The sequence below is a fragment of the Larus michahellis genome, unplaced genomic scaffold, assembly GCF_964199755.1.
Source record: "Larus michahellis unplaced genomic scaffold, bLarMic1.1 SCAFFOLD_49, whole genome shotgun sequence".
Taxonomy (NCBI): Eukaryota; Metazoa; Chordata; class Aves; order Charadriiformes; family Laridae; genus Larus; species Larus michahellis.
Window position 1 is genome coordinate 46,196 of NW_027436161.1, and position 9,938 is coordinate 56,133.

The window sequence follows — 9,938 nt, forward strand, 5'->3', positions numbered from 1 at the left end:
TAGCACTGCGCTTCTGCCAAACCACCAGTCCCGTGCTCCTCCTCGATACTATCCGGCTCACCTCAAATGCGAGAGCCTAGAACACACCAGGCTCCGGCAACACACAAACCCAACTGCAATACCTGTCCCAGAAGGACTCATGAACCCAGCTCCCTTTTCTAGCCCTCCCCCAGTGCCAAGCCCCTCTCTTCTCCCTAACCCATCAGGGAAGGAGCCCCACTTCTTCCCCACAGCTCCTACCCTTTATTTGCCAGCCTGAACACCCAGCGTCGGACGCTTCTCGGGAGCCACTCTTCCCAGCCTCTCCCTGCGTTCCGCCACCACCTCCTATCTTCTGTCTTCCCACGGACTCCGGGCTCTGCTACAGACCCACAGAGTCAGCGAAGCCCTGACCCGACCTACAACAGGGGCCTGCCGCAAGCCACAAAGGCTCCAGGGACACGGCGGTACCCTGCGCACTCTGGGGGAAGGCGACGAGGCACCCCGCATCCTGCAATATGTTATGCCTTACGTCCCTGCTGCTTTCCTGAGAAATGTGAAAACTCCATCTACGGCTGCAGACAAGATGCTCACCCAGGCCCTGCAAAGTAATCTCATCATCTGCCCGATTGAGACAAATTCTATTGGCACCTTACCTGGGATACGGCAAAGCTAGTGGGGAAAAACAAACAATAAAGTTCCATCTTCAATACACTCAGGGATTCCAGGAAAATACGCCGTGCCTGGAAAAGAGAAAACTGTACCCTTAAACCATCTCACCGCCCCCGAATGCTCATTACAACGTGACTGACCTGAAAAACCCCAAGGAAGAGAACCAGCACATGAGGCTGCTGTCTACTATACATGCTGCCAGACCTCACCTGGTCCTCAAGGTCTTACCACCTCCAGCTTCCTACCTGCTATTCTCTAAATGGGCTAACATCTCCGCCCAAGGAACTGAGCCAGCTCCAAAGCTGCAATCGACTGAAGGACCAGCAGAGCTCTGACCCTGGAGATGCCTGGCAGCGGAATGAGCTGCCCCAGCAGAGGCTCTGGGTTATATACCCCGGGCCCTGCCCACCGCCCTTCCCACCAGCACCTGGTAAAGGGGCTGGGGCAACAAGGCATAGAGCGTGCCAGAGGAGCAGCTGCTCCTTTCCTCACAGGCCTGAGAAGTACAGCATGCGAAACACCAAAACGGAGAAAGCGACCCTTAGAGGAAATGACAATACGTCCTCTTTTATTACAACTACATCAATTGTGTCAGCAATGGGGCCCAGTAGGTAAGTAAACTTAATTAATCTTTTGCAGGGCATAGACATAAAGAGAAAGACGTCATCCTGACCTAAATAGGCAAGAAGATCATTAAGCATAATAACAATATTTTTAAATCAAGACTCAATGTCCTTTAGTTTCCTCGTAAAAGAAACCCCACAACGCGTCATACAGCATTTCTAGCAAGACAATGCACATAACGTGACTTCTGCCAGAACTGTGTTCTGGATCGGACCGGCAGACAGAGCGCAAGCAGGAGCTTGTACGCTGTCTGTAATGCAGTGGCTGAGAAAGAACCAAGGCTTGGGGCCGCCGCTCTCCTCGGCCGAGTCTGCTCCCGTGCCCTGTCCGTCCTTGCTGTTGTGCCTTAGGCCGCGCAGTAAAACAAGTGACACGTGCTCCCTTTTAACTTCTCTCCTGATGCAGGAGAGAAGAGAGCGAGACTTAGGGACTGAAAGATAAACTGAACTGTAATGAAATCTTAACAGCAAAATAATACCAAGAAAAGACAACAGTAACAAGAAAATAATTAAATGCATACAGGACATACACAACCCGATACGTAACTCCCAGGATGACCACTGCTTCACTGGCAGGCACGGGGAAAGTCCGGGACAGCACTCGGTGACAGACTGGAACCGGATTCCAGACCCGGTTGCATAAATGCACAGATGGGGGTCAAAGGACAATGAACAGACAGAGGAATCCTCAAAGGCCAGACAACAGGTACCGACCCCTTCGATCCCACTGCTTTTATACAGAGCGTGATGATGATGGGATGCAATACCCCATCGGTCAGGTTCGGGTCACCGGTCCTGTCTTCTCTTCACCGTGGGTGCGATCCCTCTACGCTTTTCTGCTTCCGACGGGGCATATATAAAAGTTAGCTGCACTGTGCTGTTATAGGAATAAGTATAAGCAAGAGCCTCTCTGCACGGCATCCCTTGGCATTAAGTGTAAATATAAGGTCTTGGCACTCTGAAGGCAGATACTACCTGAAAAATACGTTACTGTTTTCAGAGAGTTCAGTTCATTGGAAGAGACTTACCTGCAAAGCAAAGTGACTGAAAACAACACTGGTTCTGTTGAACCTCAGTCCAGCACTTCCACGCATGGCTACGTAACCTCACATTCACATGAAAAAAAGTGGCCAAATGTATTCATGGAGCCGCCGGTCACATCTTCCCTTTAATACCTCAGGCTAAGCTACCTTTGTCCTGTGCTCCCGTCGGCTCCCCTGCGTATCCCTGTCCATCTCATCTCTCCGCATCTGAAAAAAAAAAAAAAAAACAACACACCAACATCAAACATTACCCTGATGCAGAGCAGTAGCTTTATTCCAAAGGTCTCCTTTCTACTTAGGAACCCTGTTCACATAAGTCCAACTACAGCCTGTCATCCAAAAGAGAGAAGCCTGCAAACATTACACCCCACACAAAGCAGCCTGAACATCTTTGAGATACTGTCCATTTCACTAGCCGCAAACACCCTCTCCGACTTGGCTCTGCTTATGCCAGCGCCCGCTAATGAAACACCCGTCCACGCAGCCTCTCGAGAGCTAATCGATTAGAGATAACTATGCAACCTTTGCCTGGGTTGCAGATCCTCATATTCACTACAGACTCTCATCGTGATTCTGCCTACCCTGTACACTACACGCCCGGGCAGGGCAGCCCCGAGCCAAACACACACAGACTGACACTACACAGAACACCACGAATGACACGCCTCAAGGATGAGAGAAAACTCTCAGCAAGAAGGATGACACCGGGACCAAAGCCACCGTCGGGCAAGACGACCTGTGGCACTGTGATGGTGACGATGTGAAGAGGCTCCACAGAACCCCCTGAAACGAAGTGTAGAACTTCACAGTTCCTGAGAAGGGACTGTCGAGCCTGACAAGACGGACATGCAGGAAGCCTAGCTTCAAGACCTAAGAACATAACGACACAGGGAAGAAGCCCCAGTTGCTAAAGTGGACCGTCCGGAAAGTTCCAAGACGCAAGACCGATGCACGCTTTAAGATTCTAATGCAACAAGAGAGGCAGACGGTTGGTGCTATGCCCATGGGTGCAGGCGTTTGACACCATAATGATGGTACCCGATGCACATTCCATGCTCCTGGAGCTTAAAGATGATCTCGAGACCCAAGAAAAGGTCTAGAATGCAAAACACAGACAACACAATCGACATGGCAACACACACAAGCTGGAACTGCCCTGCCCAGGATGTGTTAATATAATACTGGACAGTAAGGTACATCGTTTACCTGCCCAAAGGAGACTGTGCCCCGGGACAGCCCTCCCCGCTACGCTAACGTCAAAGACCCCATTACACAATTGTCAGCCTCCGCCCCTTTCCGGTGCTGGTCTCTCAACTTAGCTTTTGGAGGGCTACCATCTGATTCCATCCTTGACGTAGTCCACAAAACACAACCATCCGATACGTTCTTGCGGTCACCGGCTTACTCCTCTTCCTCTGCAAAAGGAAAAGAAAAAAATAATCCCAAAAGCAGCTACAACACCAGCAATAAGCATCCTGAGAAGAGACGACGACCTCCTCCACAAAACCCCTCGAGCCTCCTGAACGCTGGTGCAGTCTGATTGCCTCCTCCGCACCGATTCCAGAGTCGGATGCTGCAGCGACAGTTATTCACGGCACCTAAGAAACCAAGAAACACAACATTTGTACTTCACTTCTGCCAAACCACCAGTCCTGTGCTCCTCCTCGATACTATCCAGCTCACCTCAAATGCGAAAGCCTATAGCAGACCAGACACCATCAACAACCAAACCCAATGACAAAACTTGTCCAAGAAAAATGCGTGAACCCACCTCCCTTTCCTAGCCATCCCCTAATGCCAAAACTTTAGAAACTCCCCCCCTTCTCCTGAACCATCAGGGAAGGAGGCTTACTGCTCCCCCACAACTCCTGCCCCTTATTTTCCAACTGCTCCTCAGGACCTGCTCTTCTGAGCCCTACCCTGTGTTTGGCAGACACCTCCTGTCTTCTGCCTTCACAGAGACTCCGGGCTCTGCTACAGACCTGGAAAACTGTTACAGAACCTACCGGTAACCGCCTGCAAACCGCAAAAGCTTCAGGGCCACTGTGATACCCTACATGGTCTGGAAGAAAACGGTGAGCCACCCCTGCTGTTATGACCCTGTTGCTTTCTCAAAACAGATAAACTCAATATATGGATACATACAAGACAGTCACGCTAAATCCTGCTCCAATATCTCATAACGCATCTGATTGAGACTAACAAAAACACCAACTAACATAGTGTACATCAAAATTAGAAAAGAGTACAAAGTTCTATCTTCAATGGAGTCAGAAATTACAATAAAACACACCACCTGCCATAAGCAAAAAAAGAACACATACTATTAAACCATTTAAACAAACTAAATGCTCCCTATAAAACTAAATATATGGGGAAAAAAAAAAAAACAAACATACATCTCCACTTTCTATGGCAACCACCCTTACATTGAAAAATCTTACCTCTGACGTCTTACCTATACTAGTTTAAACACTAAAACAAGCCTTCCCAAACAGCTGCACAAGCTCTAAAACAACGCTTAAGAAACATCAGAGCTCTAACCGTGGAAAAGCCCAGCACCAGAATGAGCTCCTGACCTGAAGCTGTGGCTCATATACCCCGGGCCCCGCCTGCGGCCCTGAGGCCCCGCCCACCATCTTTCCCACAATCCCCTGGGTAAAGGGTGGGGCCAACCCCCAGAAGCATAAAAGCAGCTGAAGGTGCAGTAGGTGTTGTTATTTGCTTTAAGTTTATGAACTACAAAGTACTGAAGAGTAACCCTTGCTAGAAAAAACATTATCTGCTTGTCCTCTGCAGCTACATCTATTACATCAATGATATGTCCAGGTAAGCAATTAAATTATTTTTTTACGGAATGTAGATAGAAAAAAAATAAATGTCAGACTAATCTCTATAGCAAAGTAGCTTATTCAATGAAATGATAACATTATTATTAAAACTTACATACTTAAGTGTCCTTCAAGAGAAAAAATACAAACCCAAAACCAATATATTACTGTGGGGTCATTCCTTATTTCTAGCGAGACTGTGTGCACTACTGAACTTCTGCCAGCAAGCCCTTCTTGGATGGGAGTGAGTAACAGAATCAGATTCTGTAAGAAAACCGTCTCAAAAACATTTTCCTCTGTGAAATAAGGTATTTACTGTAAATTGCTGGCAATTTCAAGTCATGTTGATGATCTTTTTGACTTTTTACTCAACAGCGCTACTTGAGTCCCAACATACAGAAAGCAACAAAAAAGTATGGAAATACAAGTGACGTATTTCCTGAACCTGCATAAAACACCCTAATTAACATCTAAGTAGCTAGAAGAAAAACAAATTGTAAAAGGCAGCAAAAATCATCATAGTGGACATATGGATTGAAGTAGATGAAGGCTAAGAGGAGACCTGAGACTATGGTGGACATTTTTAGGAAACCCAATACAAAGTAGAAAAATATTATAACACAGAAACCAAACACAAGGCTCTAGACCACATAGATGAGTTTGGAAAAGGTTCTCACAGAAAAAGATGTGTTATTGCATAGATTAGAGAGGTCCTGAAGGAGCCAGAGAAACTAAATATATCTTGGGATGCGATGAGATCAACAGGGAATCGAGCAAAGTACGATTGTCCTCAGGGGACCGACTTCAGGCGCACCAAAAGCAAGAAAGAATAGGAAGACTGATGGCGTTAACCGTTGCAAACTTGGGAAAGGTTCTGAAGGGGAAAAAAGGGGTGCAGAGTGCGCTTCAGAGCTAAAATGAGGTTCTAGTGCTTAAGGGATTGTCGCGATTTTGTCCAGATTGGCCAATCAGAACAACAGATGGCCCTTCCCCCCCCCTCCTCAGAAAGGAGAGGAAGAATTAGGAGACTTATGAGTTTAGAAAAAGAACTAAACTACTTCAATTTTTATTGTTCGGTTATTATTTACTATTCTCTTATTTAATATTATTTTCATTAAAGAAGAAAGTATTGTATATATATAAAACCATATCCAGCTCCCAGGATGACGATCACGTCACCAGCAGACACAGGGTAAGTCCCAGACTGGAGTCTAGTGACGGACAGGAGCTGAATTCCAGAACTACAGTCAGGAGTGCTCGGATCGGGATCAAAGGCAGACAAACAGTGTCCTCTTCAGATGTCAGCCATTAAAGAAAAAGCGACCCAGAACCCTCTTGCCCTTTTGATCCCTCAACTTTTATACTGAGTGTGATGCAGATGGGATGGAATACTCTGTTGGTCAGTTTTGGGTCACCTGTCCCATCTGCTTCTCCCTGCAGGTGTGACCCCTCTACGCTTCTCTGCTTCTGACCCTCTAATGGGGCAAGCACCAGAGTTAGCTGACCTTGGTTGTTACAGCAATAAGTCTAAGCAAGAGCTTTTGTGCATACCATTCCTTGGTATAATCATAGAATCATAGAATCATAGGGTTGGAAGGGACCTCTGGAGATCATCTAGTCCAACCCCCCTGCCAGAGCAGGGTCACCTAGAGCAGGTTACACAGGAACATGTCCAGGTGGGTTTTGAATGGCTCCAGAGTTGGAGACTCCACCACCTCTCTGGGCAGCCTGTTGCAGTGCTCTGCCACCCTCAGGGTAAAGAAGTTCCTCCTCATGTTTAGGTGGAACTTCCTATGTTCAAGTTTGTGCCCATTGCCTCTTGTCCTGTCCCCGGGCACCACTGAAAAGAGCCTGGCCCCATCCTCCTGACACCCACCCTTTAAGTATTTATAAGTGTTGATAAGGTCACCCCTCAGACGTCTTTTTTCCAGACTGAAGAGACCCAAATCCCTCAGCCTTTCCTCATAAGAGAGGTGTTCCAGTCCCCTAATCATCTTTGTAGCTCTCTGCTGCACCCTTTCCAGCAGTTCCCTGTCCCTCTTGAACCGGGGAGCCCAATCGGGACTTATCACTCTGAGAGTAAACAGTTGCTGAACAATATTCTGTCAATTTCAGACTTCAGTCAGTTAGAAGAGGCCCAGCTAAAAAGTAAAATTACAAATCAGAAAATTGATTCTGTTTTACCTCAAACCAGGACAGGAATGTCTTACGAGAGCTCGGCGATGGTAGCGGACGAGTCCCCACCCGAGAGACTGAATAAGCCTCACAGATAACAAGACAGAACTCCGAAGGGAATTTTGACCAAGTACAGATGACGTCAGGGGACAGAATAAAGGCATCCTAAACATCAAAGAAGTTGTTAAGGGTGCTCTGGAGAGCACAAAAAGAACAAAATCAAAAGGGAGCTGAAGTGCTGTGGGGTATAAGAAAGGACTCGGAAGACAAGGCTTTAAAAAGCGGAGGCGTTCTTGAGGGGGTAGGGTAGGAAAAAAAGGCTCGGACATGCAGCAAGGCTTTAGGAGCCTCAGGAAGGGGTATGGACAAACTACAGATGAAGGAGTGGAAGCGGTACTCCGTGGAGATGCCCTTGATGGTGGAAAGAAAGATGAAGGGGTGCCACGTAGCAAAGAAACACGGGAGGCTCTGATAGAACAAGAGAGACGGAAAGGGAGATAAAATGCTATGAGGAGCTGTGGAGTTCCAGAAAGGTCTCGGGAGGCTTGGTGAGGGTGAAAAAAGGGGCATCGAGGGGTGCTGATAGACAAAAGAAGGCTGAGGGGAGGACTAGGAGGAACTTGGATGATCGTCTGAGGGGAGTACAGGTGTTCCCGGGTGGCTGGAGACGAAATACGGGAATCCTAGGTAGCACAGAGAAACAAATGAGTGCACTACATCTCAAAGACGGACCCACCGAAAATGCTATGAGATGCATGCCAGTTGCTGGGAAGCTCCTGAGGGGCATCGTGACTGGGAGAAGAAAAGTCCCGACGGAACCAGAGAGACAGAAAAGCGACAGGGAACGTGATGATTAAATCTGGAGGGGATCCAGGCTGAGTAAACGTTGCCTTGGAGGCCAGGGAACTAATAGCTGCACAGCTATAAGGAGGAGAGGACAGAAGAACAGCGTTGGGTGTTGAAGAACAGCCGAGAAGACCCTCCTGCCGAGCAGTGACATTCAGACTGGAAGGCCTTGCTTCCGAAACTCCTTCTCAGGGAGGAGTCTAGGTGCGGCTGGATCCAGTCTTAGCCTCCGACTGTAAAGAACAGTTCGGCAACAAATTCTGTCACAGACTTGCTTTAATACGGCTCGAGCTGAGGGACCCCCTCGATGCTTTTCCTGTGCTTTATGAAGCCTCACCATCTATGACATAAGCTATTCCTGCCCGTGTTCACGTGACAAGCGCGTGTCTCTTCTCCAATTGAATTGTTCAGCCCTTACATGTCCTCTTCGATGACTGGAGTTTTGATGCAAGTGCTTTGACCTTCTCACTCGGTTTTCTGATCTCTGTCCCATCTCACAGCTGTATCTCAGCCTTCTGCTGACTCAGGAGAGTAAGGTCCCTTTCTTCGTTTCCGAGAATTAGAGTTCCCTTTCCTTTGATCGTAACGGTCACTCAAATTTGTAACGTTAAGCATATGCTCTTCATCAATATTACTTATACAGTTTCATTGTGTTAGTTAAGTTCCAATATATCAAATTCAAACACAACTACTATGCACCCTTCTTGGACTAGGGAGGAGCTCAGCCAAAGTCTGATATGCTGCTAGATTACATACACACTAAACTAGGCGGGTGTGTTGATCTGCTTGAGGGTAGGTTGGCTCTGCAGAGGGATCTGGACAGGCTGGACCGATGGGCTAAGGCCAGTGGTATGATGTTCAACAAGGCCAAGGGCCGGGTCCTGCACTTTGGTCACAACAACCCCATGCAGCGCTACAGGATTGTGGCTGAGTGGCTTGAAAGCTGCCCGGCAGAAAAGGACCTGGGGGTGTTGGTGGACAGCCAGCTGAATATGAGCCAGCAGCGTGCCCAGGTGGCCAAGAAGGCCAACAGCATCCTAGCCTGTATCAGGAATAGTGTGGTGAGCCAGACTAGGGAAGTGATCGTCCCCATTTAGTCGGCACTGGTGAGGCCCCACCTCGAGTACTGCCTTCAGTTTTGGGCCCCTCACTAAAAGAAGGACAGTGAGGTGTTGGGGCGTGTCCAGAGAAGGGCTACAAAGCTGGTGAGGGGGCCGGAGGACAAATCTTATGAGGAACGACTGAGGGAGCTGGGGTTGTTTAGCCTGGAGAAGAGGAGGCTGAGGGGAGACCTTATCACCCTCTACAACTACCTGAAAGGAGGTTGTAGAGAGATGGGGGCTGACCTCTTCTCCCTGGTGACAAGTGATAGGATGAGAGGAAACGGGTTCAAGTTATGTCAGGGGAGGTTTAGATTGCATATTAGGAAATATTTTTTCACTAAAAGGGTTATTAAACATTGGAATAGGCTGGCCAGGGAGGTGGTGGATTCACCATCCCTGGAGGTGTTTTAAAAAAAAGGGTAGATGTGGTACTTAGGTGTAGGAATGTATCTGAGAGAAAATGGCCATTGTCGGAGTGGGAGACGGACCCGGAGTAACGATGGAATCTCAATATGAGTATGATCGTTCTCCCTTTATTCAAGTTTTCACAGAGTAGATATAGTCAGGCAATAAGAGCACGCGCTAGCGGCAGCTATAGGATTGGCTTACAGTCTCTGTTCACGCACTGTCCATGCAGTTCATTCACACATCAGATTGGTTACAAGA

At 47.9% G+C, this 9,938-nt stretch overlaps 1 long non-coding RNA gene across 1 annotated transcript; it reads right to left on the reverse strand.

Moving 5' to 3' along the window:
• Positions 1-1,496: 1,496 nt before the first annotated feature.
• On the reverse strand, positions 1,497-5,316 carry LOC141737078 (uncharacterized). Its single transcript, XR_012585133.1, has 4 exons — positions 4,237-5,316; positions 3,811-3,915; positions 3,633-3,732; positions 1,497-2,524 (listed from the first exon to the last, which is right to left on the reverse strand). It is a non-coding gene; the product is annotated as an uncharacterized LOC141737078 (long non-coding RNA).
• Between the last annotated feature and the right edge of the window lie 4,622 nt (positions 5,317-9,938).